We start from the raw sequence: 16,133 nt of genomic DNA, 5'->3' as shown, positions 1-16,133 counted from the left end.
CAGTAAAGGGAGGAACGCAAACCCAGCTCCTCTGAGAGCGCGGGGCTCTCACTGCTGGCTGCCTCCCCTGAGAGCCAGCGAGGGAGGACAGTGCTTGAGACAAGTGGCTACTGGTCACTTGGAGGCTTCAGGCTTTTCATTTCTGGCCCTCTGGCCTGTCTGGGTCATTGATCTGTCTTGGCCAGTGGGGATCGTGCTATATAATTTCCAGTTAGCTGCTTGGCCCTGCAGTTAAACACCAGATAAATGCCTTGTCTCTGAGCAAGGCAGTTGCTTGGTTGATTGAACTCTCTGCAGCTCTCGTATCTGAAGCAGCACACCCCTGCTCAGAAGACCTAATTGGTCCTCTCTGGCCTCTGCTGCCAGATCCTGGACATGCAGCTGAGCCCTCCCACCCCCCATCACCCACCTGTCTCCCTCTGGGCAGGCCTCTTGCTTCCCAGGTATAGGCAGCGGTCCTTATGACCCACTTCCCTGGATCATCCCAGCACGGCTCTCTGAAGACAGCACTGAATCGTGTTCCCAAACCCCACCAGACCTAGCCAGCGCGTGGCACACAGTCTACTCAGATTTCTTGCAGGGGGGGGGGGGGGGGGGGGGCTTGAACTTAGCATCAGTGGCCTCAGGACCTGCAGATCAGGCCCCTCAGGGGACAGGCCCTGGCGGGGTGGTCTCATTACAAGCCCCAGAGAATTTGCCCTTCTAACCAGAAAGGCGGGTCAGGACCAGTCTGTATGTCTTCATCTTAGGACCAACCAGGAAGTTTATAAAACTGTCCTCAATGAAGAGAATTTTACAAACCTCTGCTATAGAACCATTTTTTTAATATTTTTTTTTTTTTAGTAAGAACATGGAGGAGGATCTGGGAACAGTCCTTTACAATAGCAATTGGGAAAGAAACAAAAGATCTAGTTCCTAAAATGACAACTGAACACACATAGCTAATTTTGCTCTCCCTGAAAAGCTCACTAAAACTACCACAAGAGATTTTTTTTTTTTTTAAAGCTATAAACCCCCAAGGACTTGGAGAACAGGGAAAGGACATCGCACAGTATGGGTCCAGGAAAGCAAAAGGACAGCAGTGCCTGACCTTGAGGAGCTGAGTCCCAATTCTGCCATGGCGGGGCCAGAGAAACAGAACCTCCAAAGGCCCCTAGAACCCGAGGGGCCAGATACCAGTGGGAAGGCAGCTCAGAGCACCAGAGCCCCAGGTCCTAGATGGCAGCACATCCCAGGTCACTGCATGGGGCCACCCTGGAGAAGTATTCCCTAGAGGTGACGCAGGGGCTCTGGGCCTCAGGGACTTCATACACTCTGAAGGCTGAGACACCTAAAGATGTGACTTGGCTGTTTCCCAACAGACAGCAAAGACTCTCGCCCTTCAGGGAAGCCCAAGGGACAAGCCCACCCAGGCCTCAGAGCCTCTGGTCAGCTGTGAGTCAATAGCCCGAATTACCAGACACCTGAGTAGAGCTGTTAAGAGAAAGAGCTGCCACACGACCCCGGGTGGGGGTGCATAGGAAGGAGAAAGCATCAGAAAGAGCCAATTTTAATATCCTCAGAAACAGTGGAGAAGATACTGCATCCATGAACCATGAGTGAGATGCTATTTTAAGGAGAACATTTAGAGAACACAAAGGGGCTGGAAGATTAAAAGCGTGAGAACAGAAGGAAAATCCTCAATAGAGAGGGTGGAAGACAGAAGCAAGGGAACATCCCAGAATTCAAAGCAAAAAGACAAACGGAGAAAAAAGAAGAAAGACCGGATGAAAGATTAGACAACCAGTTCGTCTGTGTGTGTGTGTGTGTGTGTGTGTGTGTGTGTGAGAGAGAGAGAGAGGATCATCAATTATTTAATTCAAGAAATTTTCCCAGAAATAAGTTTACAAGTTCTCCACACAATGGGTGGACATTGACCCACATTAAGGCATATTATTATGAAAAACAAAATCCTGAGGACAAGTCTCCAGGTCCATTAAAAAAAAAGAAAGAGCAGGAATGAGAATGGGCTTCAGAACCCTCAGCAGCACCAGGGAAGGCTAACAGATAATAGACCCCTCAAAGTGCTGATGGGAGATATTTTCTGGCCTAGGACCCCTTACATAGCCAAATTAACAGTCAAATGAGTGAGTAAAATAAAGACATCTGCACAGGCAAGATCTCAAAAAAAAAAAAAAATTTACTTCCCATGCACCATTTCTCAGGAAGCTACTAGGGGATGTGCTCCAGCACAACAAGGGAGTAAAGCATGGAAGAGGCCAACAGGGGAGAAAGGACACACCGGATCCAGTAAAAGAGGGAGAGAGGAGGAGAATCCACAGGGTGGGAGAAGGGAGACCACAGAGGGCAACGGTCTGGATTAGAGCACACAGACATGTCCAGGGCTGTCCCCGCCACAGTGCCTTCGGGCATTGTACTGCCCTTCTAACACCAGATGAACCTGGCCCAGGTTCTTATCTGTACTTGGCCTGCCTGGGCCAGGTCCAGATGGACAGCCTGCTTTCTCCTCCACATTCTGTCACCTGGATAAGCTGAAGATACTCGTTTAACCCCTCAGAAGTGTCCTACTTTGTCCTCTTGGAAAGAGGATGGCGGCCATGTGGAGCGAAGACACAAAAGACACAGATCAGCCCACTCCTCACCTCACCCCCACCAACCTGCTGGACATGTCAGCTGGGGTAGGACCTCAGTTCTCCAGGAAGCCCTCACAGCCTTGCCAGCAGCCTCCTGGAAGGGGCACCACAGTCCACTTAGACAGGGGGTTCACTGACTCTCCAAACTCTCAGGCAGCTGAGGCCAGACTGCAGCCCGAGACTATTCACCTTGCCTTCTCCCTGGTTCCTCCACTTAGGCCAACGAAGCCACAGACAGAAAGATTGCCACAGCTGGATCTTTATATTAATCACCCTGCATGTAAGGAGGTGGTGAAGTAATACATTGTGTGAGGAAAATTAGATATAAAGGGACTTCTCTTTCCTTGTCTGTCCTTCATGCTCGGGTCCTCAGATGGCCAGCTGGTGGGCTGCCAGAGTGTATCTGACACTCGTCATTGGGCTTCCTCGTTTGGTCTTGTAATCCAACAGAGCAAATTACAAGGTCATTTAATGCAATCAAAACCTTCTGTTAAGAACGAATCTCTCTTCGCTGCCACCCCCGCCACCATCACACACATCAATATTTATACTACGTGTAAACCTGTGGCATTCCCTCTTCCCCACCTCCACCCCGAGGCTTGCCGCCCACTGCTGGGCGTTTGGGGTCTCCCCTTCGGCCGCCGTCTGAGTGCGCCGTAGGACGCCGTGCAGAGCACCTCCCTATACTGATGACTCCCACGTGGGGATGGCCCTGCAGGGCCCGAGGGAACGGATGACTGAAACAAACACCCACGTTCTTGCACACCAGGCACAGATAGGGCAGAAGTGCACACTCTGCAGGGATATGGGGGGGGGGGGCTGTGTCTCTCCAGACCCCATGAAACACAGATCACAGTGAAACCTTGGAGGTCAGGAGTGCCAACCCACTAACCTACGCAGCGAGGTCCTGGAGACCCAGGCTAGCCCAAGCCCTCACCTCTGGTCATGGCTGGTGGTGGGGTACCCCCACGCCCCAGCCTTAGCAGCATTCGGCTTGAAAAGCACGTCGGGTCTTACCCTCTAAGAACCGTCCCTTGACGCTGTGCCTTCCCCAAGTCCCTGCCACCATCTCCCCTTTATCACCAATAGTCCCCACATCCTCCTCGACGTCCCATAGAAATGGGGTCACCAAGACAGGAGTCTCCAGACAAACTAGCCTGTGATCTCTCCTCAGCGCACTTGATCATGTAAGGCAGGCGGCCTTGTAGTCCACTCCCTTTCTAGAAAGTTCTCCCTTCTCCTCCGCCACAGCACTGCCCCCCAAGGCCACTCCTGTACCTCTTTGTTTTCCCGAGACTCGATCCTTGGCCCTTTCACATTATTCTCAAGGGTCTCACCCACTCCTCTGGTCTCGCTGTCACAGACACCGTCATGGCATCTCAGAGCTGGAGGAAGGTCCAGAGGGCCTTTTGTACAGCCCCATATTACAGATGAGAAAACTGAGGCTCGATTGTCTGGTTCTCCCACGCATGGGCGACCCCTCCAGACCTTGAACCTGCCCCTGACGGCAAGCAGCGGCCCCGCCCCTGGCACACGACCTCATCTCCTACGCCCGGAGCGGGAGGGTGCATCTGTGATGTCTCATACACACTTCCAGACTTGATATTTTATTGAAGAGCATGCAGCCCTGTATCAGCACCCAGTGGCTTGCAGTTCTGACATTTATCTTCTCGAGAAGGGGGGTGAACCACTTGCAAAGCATCCCATCTCCGCACCCACGTACACGGGAAATGTCAGAGGGAGACCTAGGCAGCTCAGGGTCCCACATCCACGTCACGCGTACTTTGCTCTCTTTGGGCTGCCTGATTATGCAGCGGCTTTCAGAGAGCCAAGGTGGCCTGGGAGTGTGTGAGGGGAGCAAGCAGAGGGTCCCCAGGCACCGTCCAGCTTCTATAACCAGGAGCAGTGGCTGGAGCCCAGAGCCTCCTACAACAGGTGTCATGGTCCATTCGGGGGCCGGGGGATTCTTCCCCGTCTTCTTAGACCTACTCGCCTTGAGTGGGACTCACGCCATATCTTTGAGCTCAGCCTGTGATTGTACAATAATACCCACCCAGAAAACAAATTAAAAATAGGAAAAATCTATCCAAGTCGTGTGTCTGCCGAGGCAGAGTGCTGTCAGATTGCTAGGCAACCCCAGGCAATCCTGTGGGAAGGAGGTCTGTGCTCGGCTTGTTCACAGAAGGAGCGCTCGCGGCCTTTTGTGTGGACGTGCTGGGCCGGCTCCGAGCGGAGCTGAGGACGGAGGGGAGGCGCCTCCGCTGCAGGGGCCCACCCCACCTGGACAGGTGGGCTTCCCAGAGGACAGATACGATGCCCGGGTGCCCAGAGGATGAGACATCTGGACACACACAGGAAAATGCACCCGATTTCTCTGTGTTTTCCAACATCCAGGTGTTCAGAATTGTGTGGGCAAAACGCCTGGATTGTCACTGATTTTCCCCTAGTTTTCTTCATCCTCTTCAGCAAGCGGTGAATGTGAGAAAGGTTCAGAAAGAGGGAGACGGAGGAGGAATGAGGCGAGTGTGTGGCGAGACACGGATGGAGGAGCTGGGAAGGGAGGACCGGAGCCAGGCCAGGCCAGAGCTGACGGAGGCACCTGCTGAATTCCCACAGCTCAGTCCGCACCACAGTCGCACGGAAATGTTGCGGAGGGTAAAACATTCAGTACAGCCAGCCCTGGCAGGCGTGGCTCAGCTGGTGGAGCATGGTCCCATAAGCCAAAGGTTGCAGGTTGGACACCCAGTCGGGGCACATACCTAGGTTGCAGGTTCAGTCCCCGGAAGGCAGCCAATCGATGCCTCTCTCTAGCATCAGTGTTCCTCTCTCTCTTTTCCTCTCTCTCTAAAAAGCAATGAATAAAATATCTTTCTTTGGATGACGATTAAAAAACAAAAAAATCTTGACTATGCCCATAAAATACTTCTAAAAGGAAAAGGCAGGGGACATGACATCATAAAAAAATAACAATTTTCCATTTGGCTTTAGGGCCTTCGGAAGGTGAGGGGTGACCCCCAGAGAGCTCCTTCTGCCCTGTGACGCCCTGAGAGCACCTGGCCACGCCACCAGGATGCCTGCATGCCATGGGCTGCCATGACCCAGAACCAGCACTTCAAACAGCCGAAATTTGTTCTCTCAGAGTCCTGGAGGCTGGAAGTTCAAGACCAAGGGGTCTGCAAGGCCATGCTGCCTCCGAAAGCTCTAGGGGAAGGTCCCTTCCAGGCCTCTCTCCCACTTCCGGGAGCTGCAGCTGTCCCTGGCTCCTAGATGTGTCACTGCAGCCTCTGCTCTGTCTCCACATGGCCTTTCTGTGTGTGTGTGTGTGTGTGTGTGTGTGTGTGAGTGTGTGTGTGTGTGTGTGTGTGTCCAAATTTCTCTCTTCCTTTAAGGACACCAGCCACTGGACTTGAGGCCCACCCACATCCAGCACAACCTGATCTTAACTTGTTCACATCTGAAATGACCTTATTTCCAAATAAGGTCCAATTCTAAGGTTCTGGGTGGACCTGAATTTGGGGTGACACTATTTGCTAAGGAAATCAGATGAGTTTCAGAGCAGGCAGGAGCTGGCCATCCTCAGAGACCATCCTCAGATCAGCCTGTCCCTCTGGAGGGACCCTCTCTTACATCCCCTGACAGGGAGTTGCCCATGTCAACATGGCAGGGTGCCCCACCTCCCACCATCTCCTAGGGGACAGCCTGCCTTGCTGGAAAATGTCCTTCCCAATATCAGCAGCTTAATTTCATGGGATCCCCTCGCTGTGCCCGGGAGCGGCTGCGGTTCACAGCAGCCAAAGGGCAGAAGGCGCTAACTGCTCCCTCCAGACACGGCTTCCGCTCAGACATCACACGCGTACGGTGCCTGGTGCCTCCCTTCCAGCCGGTTTCTCCCACACCGATTCTGTGCACGTGTCCATACATGGCGGTTGCGGGGGGAGGGGGTGTCACTCACTCCCCTTCATCCAACTGGTCATCTTCTGTGTTGATTCTGTGCCCAGACACAGCAGCTTTTCACCCAGGACTGTCATCCTGACCATCCTTGTCCTCCTGACTTGGCCACTTCCCCCTGTCAGCATGCAGGGACCTCCCAAGAGTCACGGGAAGAGATGAACGCAGTCCTCAGCTGTCCTCTTGAACCACTCTGCCATTTGCCCAAAGAAAGCCGTTCCTGAGGCAAGGTCTTCATTCATCCTTTTATCCAACAAATAGTCTCTGAGCACCTTCTAAGCGCCCAGCCCTGGATCAGACGGTGGCCCACAGGCACGAAAAAGATGCAGTCCTGCTCCAGGCACTGGGCGCTGAGCTGGGGGAGCAGATGGGTCAACAGCTGAAGGACTAGGCCACGACGTGGTAAGTGCTTGGAGGAAAACATGAAGAAATGCCCCACCCGTGGAGAGGCCTGGCATCCCCCATCCATACCTCCATCCACACTCCACATGGCAGCATGGCCTCTGCTCCTCTAAACACCAAGGACAGGGACACATATGCCGATGTGGCCAAACAGGCAGGGGCTTGAAGAGGCGATTCACGAAAAGAGACTTAGAAAGGACCCCCAACTCAGGAAAATGTCTCATCTCACCAATCACCAAAGCAATGCAAATCGAAACAAAAACCCACTTCTGTGTTTGCTGCCTTTGGGGTCTGGAAACTTCTGACGGGTGGCCAGTGCTGGGGCTGCCAGGAACGGCCCTCCGTGCCCGCGCAGGGGGGACTGGAGCTGCGCCATCTTCCTGGAGGGCAGGCTGGCAGTCGGATCAGAAGCTTTCGAAATGTATTTAACCTTTACCTCAGCAATTCCACGGGTAGGAATTCACCCTAAGGAGACACTCGGGAACAAACAAGATTTATCCGGCAAGATTTATGTACTAGAGTGTTTGCTGCATTGCTCTGACATCAAAGGATGGAAAAGAAGCTAAATGTCCAACTCCGGGGCGCTGGGTAAATAACTTGCGCTCTCATTAAAAATCCCACCGTGGAAGAGGACCGAAGGCCCTCGCAAAGTGTTTATGAGCCAAGGAACGGTGAGATTTGTAAACAGAACATGCAGCACAGTGTGAACGACAGTCCCCGGCCACGAAGCAGGCTGCCGGGATGGACATGCTGCCCAGGGCCCACGCAGGTGGCCTCTGTGTGCGTGGACAATGGGTCATGTTTTATTTTTCTTTTGTGAATTTTATTGCATATTCTCAGTCACCTGCAGTGGGCCTGCACTGCATTTGGGATCAGAAAAAAAAAAAAACATAAGGAAGATTTTATAGCTTCAATTAGAAGCGGCACAGAGGCCGTCGACCCCGCACCAGCCTGCAGGGGAGGAAGAAGCCGGGACACTGGCTGCTCAGGAGGTGCCCACCTGGAGGGTTTGCAGGTTCTCCGGACTTTGACCAAGAAGCTGGTGGAGCCCTCAGGAGAGCGCAGTGGCCACGGAGCCGCGCCTCCCACGCGGGGCCGCACCTCCGCACGCTGCCTTGAGACAGCACTAATGATGCAGATACATCGGTGGCCGATCGGGGACGGGTGTCGCTGTCCTGCTGTTTTCATTAGCTGTTCAGGAGCCGGACTCAAAACACGCTACATGGGAATGACCAAGAGGGGGCCTTCTTTATTTGTTTTTAAATAGTTAGTTATTTATTTTTAGCGAGGGGGGAGGAAGAAAGAAAGAGAGGGAGAGAAACATCACTGCGTGAAAGATACATTGATCGGCTGCCTCTCGGACGCCCCCAGCTGGGGAACCCGGCCCGCCACCCAGGCACGTGCCCTGACTGGGAATCAAACCAGCAACATTTGGCTCACAGGCCAGCACTCAATCCACCGAGCCACGCCAGCCAGGGCGGCCTTCTTTATTCTAGCAGGCCATGTCCGGTAGCCGGTCACATGGTCCAACCTCCCCGCACTCCTTTCCAGACTAAGTTTCGCGTTGACGGGCTGGCAGCACGCTGCTGGGAGCTCTCCACAGGCCGTTGGAGCTCACGCGTTGTCGCGGGGACACATTCTAACCCTCCCTCGGGACTTCGCAGGACAAGGACCCTGCCCAGGATTATTATTTTAAACTCAAGTTCTGGAAATGTCATCATTACAAAATAAATATTCTTAAGAGTTATGATTCGTCAGAGGATAGAAGACAATGAACAGTATTTATGGGCCGGGTACCTAACATGCATTTTCTCATTTCACCTTCAGAACATGGCGCGGGGTCAGGGGGCGTGCCCGCTGCTACAGGAAGAAAAGTCAGACTCTGTGGGTCTCAACAAGGCGGGCCAGCCGGGCTGGCTCAGGATCAGAGCAGGCGATCTCCGAAGGCACCATCTTGGTAACCTCACAGCCAGTGACGGCCGGAGGGACCCAAAGTCCACTCGGACCCCGAAGGGAGTGCCGCAGAGGGCGGAACTCTGTGCCCCCTGGCCACCCCAAGGACCAGGGACCCGGGCAGCGGACGCCCTGGGGCGATGGCTCAGCCAAGCGTGCCTCCAGCACCCGAGCCTCCTTCCTTGTGCATACATCTCAGGAACCAGCAGTCAATTCTATTGGGAGAACCAGCACTAATTAAATTTACTGGGATCACTGAAGAGGAAATTATTTAATATTCTGAACAGATTTAATATTTGAAAGCATGGAGGCCTTGATTCGTCATGGATGGGCTCTCTGCCATCCGGGGTTACGTTTGGTGGGATCCACACACCAGCTGGGCTTTGGGCACTCATCAGAGGCAGGGAGCAGCCACCCCCTGTGACCCCAGAGTCCAGAACAACCATGGGCCTCTCAGGTGCCTTCCCGAATGCTGTCCTCACGCTCTGTTCTCCCTGAAGGACTGCACTTAACCATGGGTCAGGGTCTAACCCTGCCTCACCACTGGAGCCTCGGCAAACAGCTGTGAATGCCACTGTTCCCCTCACTGCAGGTCCTGAAGAGCCAGTCACAGAGTGAACCCAACCCCCACCCCGTACCCCTGTGCCCCATTCCAGGGGACCTGAAGACCTTCTGTCCCTGCTGTTCCCCAAGACAGGTTCAAACCCACATCCAAAGCAGACCTTCGGGTGCACGGTGCCCAGCCTACAATGCCAATGACACAGCCACGGGGGTTCATAAAGCACCCACTGTGTTTAGCTTAGTCTAATCAGTCAGGTAACAAGAAACAGCAAGTCCAGGCCGTCCTTGGGGTGCCTCCTGGGAAATTGACTCAGAGAGGACGTGAGCTGGGAGGGGTCAGCACTGGGGACAGAGATCTGGCACCCAGGCCGCCTGTCCTCCCCTTCACTGTCTACACATCCTTGACTTCCTCGAGTATAAAACTGAAGTGACAGGGATGACCTCCAGGGTTTCTCCCAGCTGTAAGGTTCTCTGCTTCTGTAATTCAGGTCTAAAGTGTGAAGCATGGATGAGACAGGCCCAGAACTTGGGGGGCCATGGTCAAGGGCTGGAGGCTCCGAGGAGAGCTTCCTGGCATCCCTGAGATCACCTTCCCACATAGGCCCTGGCACGAGGGGCCATTTCTTGAGGGCACCACATGGCAACCTGAATGTCCTGTCCTTTGGAGGCTGGAGAGCGTGGCTGTGGAGGAGTCCTGGAAGCCCAGGGCCTGGTATATAGGAGGCCAGGTGAGGCCATATCCCCTCCCTGTTCCCTCCCAAACTATTTCCCTAGGTGCAGAGCATGAAGCTGGGGAGACTGAAAATCACTTTCACTAGAAAATAAAATGATAAATTATCTTAAAATCCTGGAGTGGAGAAGGATTAAATATTACAAAAAACTTAGAAGCCAAAAAATAAAAAAGACATTTAACTAAAAATATAAACAACTTCTGTAGAGACAAAAATAAATACTATAAAGAAAGTTAAAAGAAAAATTATACAGTGAGAAAGAGGTGTGTATCATGTAGAACTAAAGCTTGGTCACCGTCATAAGTAAAAAGTCGTGGCAAATAAATAAGTAAAGGACAAATAACCAATGGAGAAACAAGTTCACAGGAAAATATAAACAGCCATTAACCTTAGGGAAAGGTGCTCCACCTCACTCATAATTAAAGAAATTCAACTAACAAGATACCACTGAACACTGATACCCAGTATTGAACAAGGAATGAGTAAAAGACACCATCTGATGTACAGGAGATGGGACCAAATTGGTAAAACCTTTTGGAGGGGCTGTTTATTAATTTTTGAACACATGTGCCTTTGATCAAGCAATTCCACTTCCAGGAACCTATCCCACTGATTCACCCTCACAAGGAAGCCAACAGGTACATACAACATATAAAGTATGAAAAAAAGAATACACATGAAAAAAGTAAAAAATAAAGAGAGAGATTCACAACTAGGGTTGGAAATTCTAACACCCACTCCTCAGCACTTGAGAGAATAAATCAACCAACCATGAGCAAGGAAAGAGAAGATCTGAAGATCACTAACCCTGACCTCAGTGACATTTATAGATTCCCTTAGTCCAACAATCGCAGGTTCTCATAGTTTCCAAGTGCACGTGGAATAGTCACTAAGATCGTGTGCAGGGCCCCTGGAAGGTGGCAGACTGGGAGGTCCCAATGCTCGTCCTCCCAGGAACACATCAGAAACAATAAGTACGCAACTACACACCGAGGGAACAGCTGTCACGGAGCTCTGGGGTACAACGAGGCAGCAACAGAAACCCCACGGAGCCCAGAAACCGAGGGTGGACGCACAGGGAAATGTACCCTGCGCTTTGCTTGAAAACCATGTGGGGCTCTCTCCCCAGCAAGACAACATGTGCTGAACTGGGGATCTGCCCCTCACCACCCTCCTGGACACTCGGCCTATACGTAGGTTAAGTCACGGCATAACCCAGCAAGGAACATGAGGGGAAGGGACGAGACCCACGAGGAGCCAGAAGACCGCAGGACTCGCAGGAGCACGCTTGGGACCAGATTCTGGGGAACCGTCATTAACGGGGCTGGGGCCCCACCAGCTCGTGCCCTGCAAACCGGTAGAGCCACCCAAGCCTCAGTGTCCACGGTCTCGATTAGAGGCCACTACAGAGGCACGCATGTGGTGCCCAGGTGGCTGATCTCGGCCTCCAGCCGCTCTTGAGATCAAGCTGATACCATGTGACCCTCAGCCCCCACCTGAGTGACATGTTGCTATGGCCCAAAGCCCCAGGCCAGCAAAGACCAGGACATTCCAAGGGCTTAGTTAAATTATTTGCTGCAGGGCCAATAGACCCTGGAGTCCAACTCTGCAAGCCAGACAGTCTCTGCTTGGCATTGTGAAAGGAGGTAAGGAATCAAATCTCGGAGCCATTTCTGCAGATCCTCTAGCCCGTCTGAATAGAATCCTCGAACCACACTAGCTGGGGCAGGGACTAAATCCCTACTTGCTACCCTAGGTGGGGAGGGAGGGACTCGATTCCGTGAGACATGGTGTCCCCAGGCCCATGACTTCTCTTGGAGGGGAACCCAGTATGAGGTCAGTAAAAAAGAAAATGGAAAACTGCCACATCACCATAGCAGTGGGGGAGGAGGGGGTGGAGAGATTGCAGACAAGAAGTTACTCCCAAGAAGCATCATTTTCTGGGACCTGTGCGTTAGATAAAAGAAACCCTCTCTCTGTTCTGCATTTTGCACAAATGTGTGTAGGAGAAACTAAAGCTAAAATGGCCAGAAATAGAGCAATGCCAGGAACAAGCATGCCCAAGGCCGAACTGTGTGTGCTGGCAGAGAAAGGAACTGGGAATTCTCTGATCTGGGGTCAAATCCACATTCAAGGGAGACCCCGCCCAGCTTCTCACCCAGCTTCTTGCCTTCGGGACCCAGAAGCCAGCTCCCCGCAGCACACAGCTGAGGGTCAGAACCCATCAAGCCCTGAACTCCTCCCTGACCACGGCCCGAACCCTCCCTCATTCAGCCTCGCCCACCCTGGCTGCCCCTCCATCACTCCATCACTACCCCAGTCCTCCTTCTGCCTCTGGGTCCACCGACAGCCCAGACAAGGGAGCTGGGGACGGTGGGCCTTCCTGAGAGAGAGGAGAACCCTGGGGGCCCTCCACCCAGTCTTCTCCCTGGCGCTGCCTCTTCAGTACCCCCGGGGTTCGCCGGCACCCATTCCCCTGACACCATCCAGTCCACGTGTCTCTCATGAAACACTTGCTACCCAGTCCGTACCCCTTTATTAAGGACACAGTGCCACCTGGGCAGGGGTGAGAGGAAGAGGGGCAGCAGAACCCACCCATAACAACACCATATCCAATGGGGGTGGGGTCTCCGCCTGGGGTCAATGAAGCCACCAGGACCCCATTAAGTGAGTACGCACATGACTGGTTTGTACACAGTGCCACCATTTGACACCCCTGATTTAGAGGGTGTTCCGGTGCCCCTGGAGGAAGCATCTCATCTCTTCACATCTGCCTCTGACCCTCCCGCTCTCTGGAACATTCTCTCTCTCATTCAGAGTCTCCCCTTCACCTCCTGACTCTCCTCCCTCCTCTCCTCCACGACTGGTGAGTTTCAGCAGCTTCCCTCCCTGCTGCCCCCAAGCTCTGCCCCATGAAGACTCGGTCTGCCTTTCATGCACCCAAAATGCACTGGTGACCGTTTTTTCTTAGGGAACTCGCCCTCCGTCTTCTGCCGAAGACCCCGAGCCCAGGATGTGCTTGGAACGGAGCCCGCATAGCCCAGCGTTGGTCAGAAATGGATGGCTCACTGGAAGGTGTTGTCAGGAACCGCAAGGATGAAAAGTCCCAATTATGCACCTTTGGGGAGCGTAAAATCTCGTTAAACTCCAAGCCACCTCACCTGCCCAGGGCCAAGTGAGGAAAAGCCTTGAGTTGCGTTGGAGGGAGACGGGCCAGCTGCAGAGTGAAGGGAGTCAGCCGGCACAGGCAGGCCGAGGCCCTGCCCCCACCAGGAGCCCTGGGACGCCATCTCAGCTGCTCCTCCAGGCCTCCTGGGGGGGTCCCAGCGCTGTGCCCTCCTGCAAGGACACAGAAGCGAGGAAGGACCCTCAGGAGCAGGCGGCCTCAGGACCGGGACCTGCCACTACTCCGAGCCCCTTCCTCTGCTCTGGGTGCCACGGAGAGAGTGCAGGTCCTTCACGCGTGGGTGCCTCTGTGTGTGCTCGCCATCCACACGCCTGCTCCAGCAGAAGACCCTGCTCCTTCCCGAAAAGCAACCACCTCCAGGCATGAACCACAGACTGACCGACATTTCTTCCTCAGAGTTCTGGAGGCTGATAGACCAAGATCAGGCACCAGTAGATTCGGTTTGGGGTGACAGCCTGCTCCCTGGTTCACAGACGGCGTCTGCTCGCTGTGTTCTCACGGGGGGGAAAGGGAGGGAGGGGTCCCTTTTATAAGGGCAGCAATCCATTTGTGAGGGCTCCACCCTCCGCACCCCTCCCCTCCTGAAGGCCCACCTCTGATGCCATCACATTGGAGATTAGAATTCTGCATATGATTTTTTGGCAGGGAGGGGACACACACATTCAGACCAAACAGGTGGGCGTTCACCATTTACCTTGCAGGGGAATAAGGGGCCACATGAGGAAACGTGGTGGCCCTGCAGGGCCCCAGGGCTGGGATTTGGAGGGAGAGGGGATTTGCTCACACTCTGGGAATAAAGAGAAGATTCCTCTCACCTTATAGAGGAGAGAAAATGCCTTCCCGGGCTGCTCATGAGCAGCTCAGTTTCAGAACTGAGAGACCTGAGGCCCACGTGGTGACCGCGTTTCAAGCTACTTCACACACCTGCAGCTCCCACCTGTCCCTCCATTCTATTCCCGCCCAGCAGCCGTGGTCACACCCAAATCAGACCCCAACACTCCATTGTGCAAAAGTCTCCAACAGCTCCGCCTCCCCAGATAAAAGCCATTCCCAGCGCTTCACTCATAATGCCCCCAAACTGGGAATAACCAAGTGACCACCAGGAGGAAGAGAGGTAGACCAACCGTGACCCACCCCTCATACCCGGGACCACCGCTCAGTATAAAAAAGGAACAAACTTCTGACCCTCACGACATCATGGATGAATCCAAAATGATTCCACTGAGCAGAAGCAGCCCAACAACAAAAACTGTCTGCCGCACGCGTCCATGTGTAAAGTTCTAGAACAGGCAAATGTAGCGTCTGATGCTAGAAATCAGAGCCAAGGTTTCCCCGGCTGCAGGGAGGTGGGGGTGGGGGCAGATACTCTGCAGGGGCAGGAGGGAACTTTCTAGGGATTTGAAAATGTCTTGTTTCTTGACTGAGGGGATGGTTGCGTATGTGTGAAAACTCGTTGGACTGTGTACGTAAGATGAGTGTGTTTTACTGTCTGTCCACTCTACCAAAGAGTAAGGAGAAGCTGAGAAGGAAAAGTTAGCTCTGCGCCCCAAAGTTAAACCCGACTGGGCCTTCTGCTCCCGCTCTGGCATCTCGTGTGTGACTGCGCCTGCCCCACCGGCTGGCTGTCTTGCTGTCCCTCCGGCCTGCCAAGTACCCTCCTGCCTCAGGGCCTTTGTACTTGCTGGTCCCTCTTCCTGGAACGTTCTTCCCCAGATACCTGCCCAGGTCGCTCACTGGGCTCATTCAGTGGCCTCAGCATAGGGGGCCACCTGAGGTGAAATGGCAACACCAATGACCTCATGTTCCCCCGTGGTTTTATTTTCACCTGCCGCATGTGCGTGTGCGTGCGTGTGTGTGTGTGTGTGTGTGTGTGTGTGAGTGGTGCCCACCTGCCTCCATCCACCAGGAGCGCGAGGACCCTGTTCCCAGCTGAGCCACAGCCCCGGCACCTGGAACCAGGCCCAGCCATCAGACACCCTTAGTAAACCGCTGTTAAACAAGTGGCCGCGGTCAGCACCCCTCCGAGGGGGTCCTCCTGCAGAGAGTCTGGCACAGCCAATGGTCGTGGCTCTCGGGAATCACACATGTCCCTGGAAGTGGCCAGGCTCCTCCTGCCCATGGCTCCCTGTGTCCCCGCCCCGCTCCCCGCCTCCACGCAGCCCGTGTCTGTAAGGAAAGCAGGATGAGCCCCACGGCAAAGTCGCTGCCGCCCGTCAGTGATGCCTCAAGCTAATTCGTGCAGCTGCCAGGGAGGATGCCTTAATACCTCTGCGCAAGACAGAGTCATTAGCTCTAAACATAGCCGCCGCTCCCAGCACTGTCACTGTCAGATGCCAGCAGGTCCCAGTCCAGAGTCAGCTCCCGCCTCCTCCTCCTCCAGCCTCAGAGCCCCGGGGCCTGCAGACATCCGCGGGGGTACCCGACGGACACATGCTGCGCAGCTCACCCCGGCCCACCGACCCCCCGCAACTGAACTGGGTGGGCCAGCAGGCGTCAGCACTGACCAGGGCCTGGTAGCCTCAGGGGCTCATCACCCCGATCTCATTTGCCTTCGCAGCCCCCCACCCTGCTCCCCAACGGCCGGGACCACCCTGCCCGGCCCCCTTCCTGCTGGCTCCCTCCTGCACAGACCGTCCAGGGTGCGGGCTCCCCGGGACAGGACCAGCAGAAGACAGCCCCCAATGTTCTTTCAGTAAATGGAGGTGCAGTATCTGGGTG

This window comes from Furipterus horrens, unplaced genomic scaffold (genome assembly GCF_987537825.1).
Source record: "Furipterus horrens unplaced genomic scaffold, mFurHor1.1.pri manual_scaffold_11, whole genome shotgun sequence".
Lineage (NCBI taxonomy): Eukaryota > Metazoa > Chordata > Mammalia > Chiroptera > Furipteridae > Furipterus > Furipterus horrens.
This window is presented reverse-complemented; position numbering follows the sequence as displayed.